At 36.7% G+C, this 7621-nt stretch overlaps 1 pseudogene; it reads left to right on the plus strand.

Annotated features, from left to right (window-relative positions):
- The first annotated feature begins 2588 nt into the window (after window positions 1-2588).
- Window positions 2589-5465, plus strand: LOC141549356 (la-related protein 7 pseudogene; annotated as a pseudogene).
- Window positions 5466-7621: the final 2156 nt, after the last annotated feature.

Raw genomic sequence — 7621 nt, forward strand, 5'->3', positions numbered from 1 at the left:
TTACTAGCTAATTATAAAATGTCACCTGTACTCCCAGTGTGAGATCAGAATGATTTGTTCCATACCTAATTCAAGTTTGTACCCAGGGCTCCTTTTTAACTTCCTCTTTCCAAACCCCTCTCTCCCATGCTGGGAAGGACTCCTTAGAGCAGAACCAAAATGGAATGGAAACACTGAAAACATAGTTCTTCTAGTGAGGAAACAAGGAATCTTAGAATAATGAAGGGAGATAAAGGACAGAGATGGGCTAAAGGCACCAGTCCCTGAGACCCTCCTAGTAGATGGCTAGATCCTATGCTGGAGGTGTGTGGCTTAGAATGATGACTGGTCACCCTTTAATAAAAAGCAGGAGAGATCTCTAGGAGCAAAGCAAAAGTTTATTGTACATTCTTGTGAGACTTGGGCATCCCTCCCACCAAGCAAGCAATGGAAAGGAGGCACCTCCTGAGACAGGTTTTACACTTTAAATAGTCCCTAATACAAACCCCTCCCACCACTGACCATCATCCTCATTGGCTGAGGGTCTTACATTCTAAACTCGGGAACTACCCAGGAAATTGAACTTTGGCCAGTAAGTACATAGTTGCCCATATTTGACCGAAATAGGGAAAAAATGATGTCATGGGAAGATAGAAGGAAGGGGACTTAGGTGTGCCCTTGAGTCAAGGTCCTTGCTCAAGGACCTTCAGGCCTACTCAAACTCTGAAGTAGATGAAGCCTTACTCGATTTTCACAACTGTCTTGAGAGATCTCACCATCTCGTTCACTCCCCCATCTTATTTGTACACTGAGATCTCTTTAGATTTTTGTAACATAACTTCACATTCCCTATCTAATTCCTCATCTCCTTCTGGCTCCTGTTGGTCTTCTTGAGTCACTGGCTCCCACCCTTGTCCTTTTAACACCATCAAACTAACAGACTCTTCAGCTTTCCCTTCCAACCTAATCATTCTAGATAATGAGTTTTGGACTATTCTATAAAACAAGGTATAAAAGTAGGGAGTAACATAACACCACTAAGCACTATGAAGTCAAACTAAAGAAGCTGCTTCCACCAGCTTCCCCCAAACCAGGACCATCAGGAAGTATTGAACAGGAAGTATTGAGGTCCAGGACTGAACAGGAACATGAACAAGTTTCTGGATGTTCTTAGTGATTTCTTTTACTAGACTTCCATTGTCATCAATTTTTATACAACATGTTGATAAATTTAGTTTAGCACAAGCTCCTTCTTCCTCAGCCAACAAATAATCCAACACAAATCTGTGTTCTAAAATAACCTCTCTGGTTTGAGTAGCTTCATTAGCCAAAAGATCTAGTGCCTCAGCCTTTTGATTGGTGATAATCTCTACAAATGCTTGAAGCCTAATTATCCTGTTCAACATATATATTGGGGTTCTATATCCCCAACTTCCATCTTGAGCCCAGGTGGCCGGCCCATACTCATTAACTATTCTTTCTGGAGGCCAGCATAACCCCAACCATTTGCATCTCTAGTCTGGGTAATGGAGGTATCTAAACTCTGTATTCTTCTTCCCAAATCATCATACAATTGAATCCCTAAAGATTTTTCTGCCTGTTCAGGAAAAAAGGGAAAAAAATTATCTTTATTAATCCAATATAACAGATTCCTGTCCAATTAAGAGGCAGGTGAGTACATTGTGAGATTAAGGTGAGACTCCCAGGGGAAAATATATCAGCTCCCAAACAGGTGAAGAGGCCCAAAGTAATTTTTAAAAAATAATAAGAAGAGTGATATGCAGACAGTTACAATGCACTGGGTTCAGTGATTGTGTTCCCATTCAGTGGAGGCTCCCTCCTCAAATGTAAATTGAGTTCTCCATGGCTTTCTGAGGTGGGACTAAATATGGAGGAGGGAGAGATAACAATGGGTTCCATTGCTGTGTCTTTAAAGTCTCTTCCTTTACGCCCTTGTCACTTTGATTCTTATTCAACATTAACAGGCCCCCCCTGAGAGAGTCATAGTCTGGCATATACTGCCTTTTATGGATTAACAGATTTTTTACTATTAACAAAGAAATTTAGTTTCTGCTACACCCAGTCTTCAAAGGAACCATACTTAGGACAAATAGTGCCTCCATCAAAATCCTTGTTACCTCAGACAAAACAACAATACCTTATTATCTTTTTCTTGCTTTTTCCTTCATATTTTGGCAGTTTGTTCCAATTACTTATTTCGCAAGGGACTATCTGCCTATATTTTCTGATCATTTTTCTCCATGAGGGATGGCTGGGACTGGGCTACATTCATTGAATTTGGATGGAATCTAAATTCCAAAATGCCCAAACATGGCAATTGTCTCCAAGTGACCCCAATCACCCAAGAAGGCCTGGCCTATATCCTGTCCAGAGCCCCCTCCAGAATCTGTAACTCGACTCAAGGGGTTCACAGGGGCTTATCTGGGTTGTTGTGCAGGAAACTGCTTGACTGCTCTGTCCTCACACTGAGCTGGTCAGAATTTTTTCCCTGGAGTCTCTCCCTTTTGCTTTGCCTGAGTTTCTCCACTTGTGGCCCACTTTACCTTGGGGAGTAAGGAGAAGCCCCTGGACGCTGGCGGGCTGCCTAAATGAGGGCAGGGCACCATCCCACTAGCACCCAGGAGCTCACCTACTCAACAAGTCACATGATCCTGGACAAGCTCCCAAAACTGTGTGGCTCAGAATGGTGAGGGAGTCACCATTTAATAAAAAGCTAGAGATATCTCTGGGCACAAAGCTAAAGTTTATTGTATATTCTCGTGAGAATTGGGCGTCCCTCCCATAGAGCAAGCAGTGGAAAAGAGGAGGCACCTTCTGGGATAAGTTTTACACTTTAAATAGTCCTTAAAGCAAACACCTCCCATTACTGACTATCATCCTCATTGGCTGAGAGCCTTACATTCTAAACACAGGAACTACCCAAGAACTTGAACTTGGCCAATAAGTACATAGATGCTCATATTTGATCTAAGTGGGAAGAAAATGATGTCATGGGAGTTTAGCAGGAAGGGGACTTAGGTGAGTCCTTGAGTAACCTTCAGGCCTATTCCAACTCTGAAGGAGATGAAGCCTTACTCAATTTTCACAACTGTCTTGAGAGATCCATCTCATTCAGTGGGGATGTTGCTCCTTATCAGCAAAGGTATTGTTGACAAAAATATAGGTTTTTTTTCATATGGAATGAGGGTCTGAATCATGCCTTATAAGACAAGGAAAGCCTGGGATTTTTTGCTCTCCTAGGAGAGGAGAAAGAGATAGAACAGAAATGTATTAGTGATGAAACGATGGTAAGGAAGGATTCTGCTATCCTAGGATGAATCTAATTATAAGCATTGGAGTCTTGTCTGATTCACTTAAGAAGTAGTATTCTGTTTGCTATGCTGGGGCATATGATGAAGTTTATCCTCTCTCCACTCTCACTTCCCTTTGTCATTGTTACATAGAAATAGATATCATTACCTCCTAATGTTTCCCCACTCTCTTTAATCCTTGTTTATTTACTCCCTATAATGAATTTTGTACCCTGATAAAAATAAATGAGGGAGTGAGTACTTATTATAAAAAGTGGAACGTGCAAGGAAAAGAAGGTCAAAGAAAACAAAACTGAAAAAAATCAGATTTACCAAGACTCAAAAAAGAAATTAATTGCAATTAATTTGCAGTATATTACATATGGTTGTGTATATATGTGTATATGTGTGTATTTCCTATATTTGAAGCCTTTCTTGCTCACTGCCCAAAAAGAGGTGTCAATGATTTATTTATTTGTAGCTATAGAGGAAATCATAATGGTGATTCAAGATCAGATCATTCCCATCAGAAATTATTAAAGAGCTATCTTTAAGCAGACCAAATGTATTGGTTGAGGAAGATCATACAATAAAGGGGTGAACATTTAGCATCTATTGAATATAAACAAAGAGTCATATAGCAAGAATCATATTCTAGAATCATTCTCCTTTATGAACAACAGAGAACTTAATCTCCAAATATCCTTGAGAATCCAAAACATACACTGCACTGAATCTGGAACATTTTTACCATTGCCCACAGTCACTTGGACATAACATTGAGAAGAAATTAAATTCATGCGGTAAAAAGATGAGATTCATGTCATACTACCCAGTTTTGAAGTAATCCCAAAAATGTTTTAATTTTAAGAAAATGAAGTTACATATTAGTAATTTTTAAGGCAATAATTTTATTTTTTTGAACAGTAGTCTGAAGGATATCAAATATAATAGAAGCAATAGCAGGGTAGGGACTGAACTCTATCCAAAAAATGGAAAAGAAAATGATAGCAATAACTAACATTTATACAATGCATTGGAATTTGTAAAGTTCATTATATAAAAATAAAATAAAATTTTATTTAAAACATTAAAATTTAAATTTTAAAATTCAGGCAGCATAAATAAAAAAAAAAAAAAAGTTGTTCCAAGGAAACAATTGCAAACACCACTATTGAACATTTAAAATACTTAAATAAGCTTAAAAGGCATAGGACAACACTGGAAGTCTCAGAAGTAGGTAGTTCAGATATCCAAAGGCTACTTGTAAGAAGAGGAAAAAAGGAAGGATCAGAAGTGTTGGTTTTACTTTAAGAAGCCAAAGGAGGAAAAAGGAAGAGAAATGATTCTGGAGATATAGATACATTATTGATATCAAGTTTAAAAGTTAAGAAAAACGCTTTGATAGAAGAAATGTTAAAGAACATTCAAAAGCTGAAATGGCAAAGGCTTATAAGGCCTTAGAAGTCTAGTGAAGAGGAGAAAGATGCTGGAGATACAGAAGACAGATCAATAAGAAAGAAGAAGAAGAAACATAAAGAGACAAAATGGGTCGTAAGTCAAACTATTCAGAGTACTCAAGAGTGAATGTATGGGATTGAAAAAAGAGTATTTGGCTCTGGAGAAAGTTAGTATGTCTTCTTTTTTATTAAAAAAAAAATCCTAAATAAAGCCTAAGAATTTAGAACAGATGGACATAGATCTTGGAATAAAAAAAAATGCAAATAATGGATTCTGTCAGCCTCCTGAGGAGGTCAACATAGTGGGATCCCAGTTTCTGAGTAGATTGATTGTGAAGATCATTAGCATGAAGCCCTTGATAAATCCAAAACACCTCCAGGCAACCTTGTCAATGATACCTGAAATTGTTTATGGTGATATGTTAGAAAGAGTTACAGAGTTCCATCCTAGCTTTAAAACTCCAGAGGATGCTCAAGCAGTGATCAAAGCACATAAAAAAAATTTTAAAAGAAATATAATTGGAAATTTGAGATCCTCTTTGGTGACCATGAACAGATATATTGGCAGAAGATTTTAGTAGATCAGATAGCTATATTTAATAAGCCTGGTGGAATCAAACAGGAGACAAAGAAGTTGATCAACAAAGCTGAAAAAATTACATTGATCAAGACTCAAAAAACAAACCAAAACATTAGGTTTTCACAATATGATTGAAAAACTTGAATTTTACCTTACTTTGAAAACTTTAAAATTTATTGAATACTTTTACCATTCTTAAGAAGTGTATTTTTTTGGTATTTACACACATATATTGTTTCTAGGTTTTATTGTAACACATGTAAAATGTATGGGATTGCCTGTCATCGGGGGGAGGGAATGGAGGGAGGGGAGGATAATTTGGAAAAATGAATACAAGGGATAATATTATTTTAAAAATTACTCATGCATATATACTATGAAAAAAAAATTCTAAATTAAAAAAAAAAAAAGAAGTGTATTTTTTTTCCTGTTTCCTTTTCATCCTGGTACTGCAGAATGTTGTTTTAAAAGCCAACCATTAATTGAATTAAATTTAACTATTTTGAGGGTATAGACAAAATTTTTCTTTAGGAATATAGCTTTTTATCATTTAGCATTTTTAAATCAACTGATGAAATGGCAAATTAACAATTAATTGCTTAGGGAAAATAAAAGAAATAAACTAGGGATTCTAAGAGAAAGTGAATATATTCCAGCCATAGGAAAAAGCTTGTGCAAATGAATAGAGAACAGATGAAATGTCATTTACTAGGAATAACTAATAGACTTGTTTGGATAAACCAAAGAAGTTGTGAAGGGGAATAATACAAATTAGTTTGGAAAAGTAGACTGGAGCAAGGTTACTGAGAAATTTGTATTTGATCTTAGAGGAAACAGGAAGCTATCAAAATATTTTGTGCCGAGGAGTGACATGGCCAGACCTAGGCTTTAGGATTATTCCCTGGATAGATGTATATTGGATGGATTTGAGAGAAGAGTGGCTTGAGGCATGGAGAATAATTGAGAGGCTATTGGAATAGTCCAGTCAAAGAATGATGATGAGAATCTGAACTCTAGAGAGAAGAGAGGAGGAGACATGAGAAATGTGAAGGTAGAATCTGTGAGACAACTGGTGGGATAAGGAGAGCAAGGGGGCATGAGGAATCAAGCAGGAATCAAAAGCTATGGACAAGAATAACTGGAAGGAACATTTTTTTTTTTTTGCATAAATGGAGAAGTTTGTTGGAGCAGGGTTTGGAGGAAAGTTAATGAGTTTTGCTTTAGAATTATTGAGTTTGGGATGTCTACAGGATATTGAGGAGAAATTATCCAGTAGGAAAATTGGGAATATGCAACCAGATCTCAAGAGGGAGAGAGACTAGGGCTGGATATATATATAACTGGGAGCTATTTGCATAGAAATTATTATTGAACCTATGAGAGCTAATTAGATCACAAAATAAGAAAAGAATGCCAAGGCAAGAGCCATGAGGATAGACCCACTATTAGACAATGGGATATGGATAATAATTTAGTAACAAAAAATGAAAACATTGCTACAACTCTCCATTATTATTGAACTAGAATCCCAATTGAACAATCCTAACAGAGTTATAATGACTCACTGGGGAGAGCAAAATAGTATGCTATCTAAAAAGTTCAAGAGACATAATTTCTGGGTAATTAGTCATTTTATTAATAAAGTAGCATAAAAGAAGTCATACCACTCATTACTGTCAAGGACCATCATGGCAGTGGGATCATAGCTTATCTGCCTTTGGAAGGGGTGTTTCTGAGGGTAGTAATCAACTCTGATTGATTAATGATTAATGAGAGAATGAATATTACAATGAAGAGCTGGACCTATTCTAATGTTCTTTGATTATGTCATTTATTTCTAAATTATCCCCAACTAGAGGCAATCTAATAAAAATATTTATCTCCACTTGTGTCTGAGTAGAACACAATGACATTAAATTCCATGTAAGGAAGGATTAAAGAGAGTTAATTCAGTTTCCTTCAAGAGACTGAACTTTGAAATGAGGACTATAGAAAATGGGGAAATTGGATCTCCCTAAATCATTGTCTATTAATAACCATTTCTTTCAATAATCAACTTCAGTATAGTTATCCATTGCCATCAAGCTGTGAGTGAGAAAGAGTGAGATAATCATACTTCAATAAATATCAAACACCCAAACTATTGTTCACTTACTACCAACCCTTGACCTAATAATATCTGTGCTGTAGATCCTGGGCCTCTTGGTGCTAGTATCTCTATTTTTTTTTTCCTGAGATAATTAGGGTTAAGTGACTTGCCCAGGGTCACACAACTAGGAAGTGTTAAGTAT

This window comes from Sminthopsis crassicaudata, chromosome 1 (assembly GCF_048593235.1).
Source record: "Sminthopsis crassicaudata isolate SCR6 chromosome 1, ASM4859323v1, whole genome shotgun sequence".
NCBI lineage: Eukaryota > Metazoa > Chordata > Mammalia > Dasyuromorphia > Dasyuridae > Sminthopsis > Sminthopsis crassicaudata.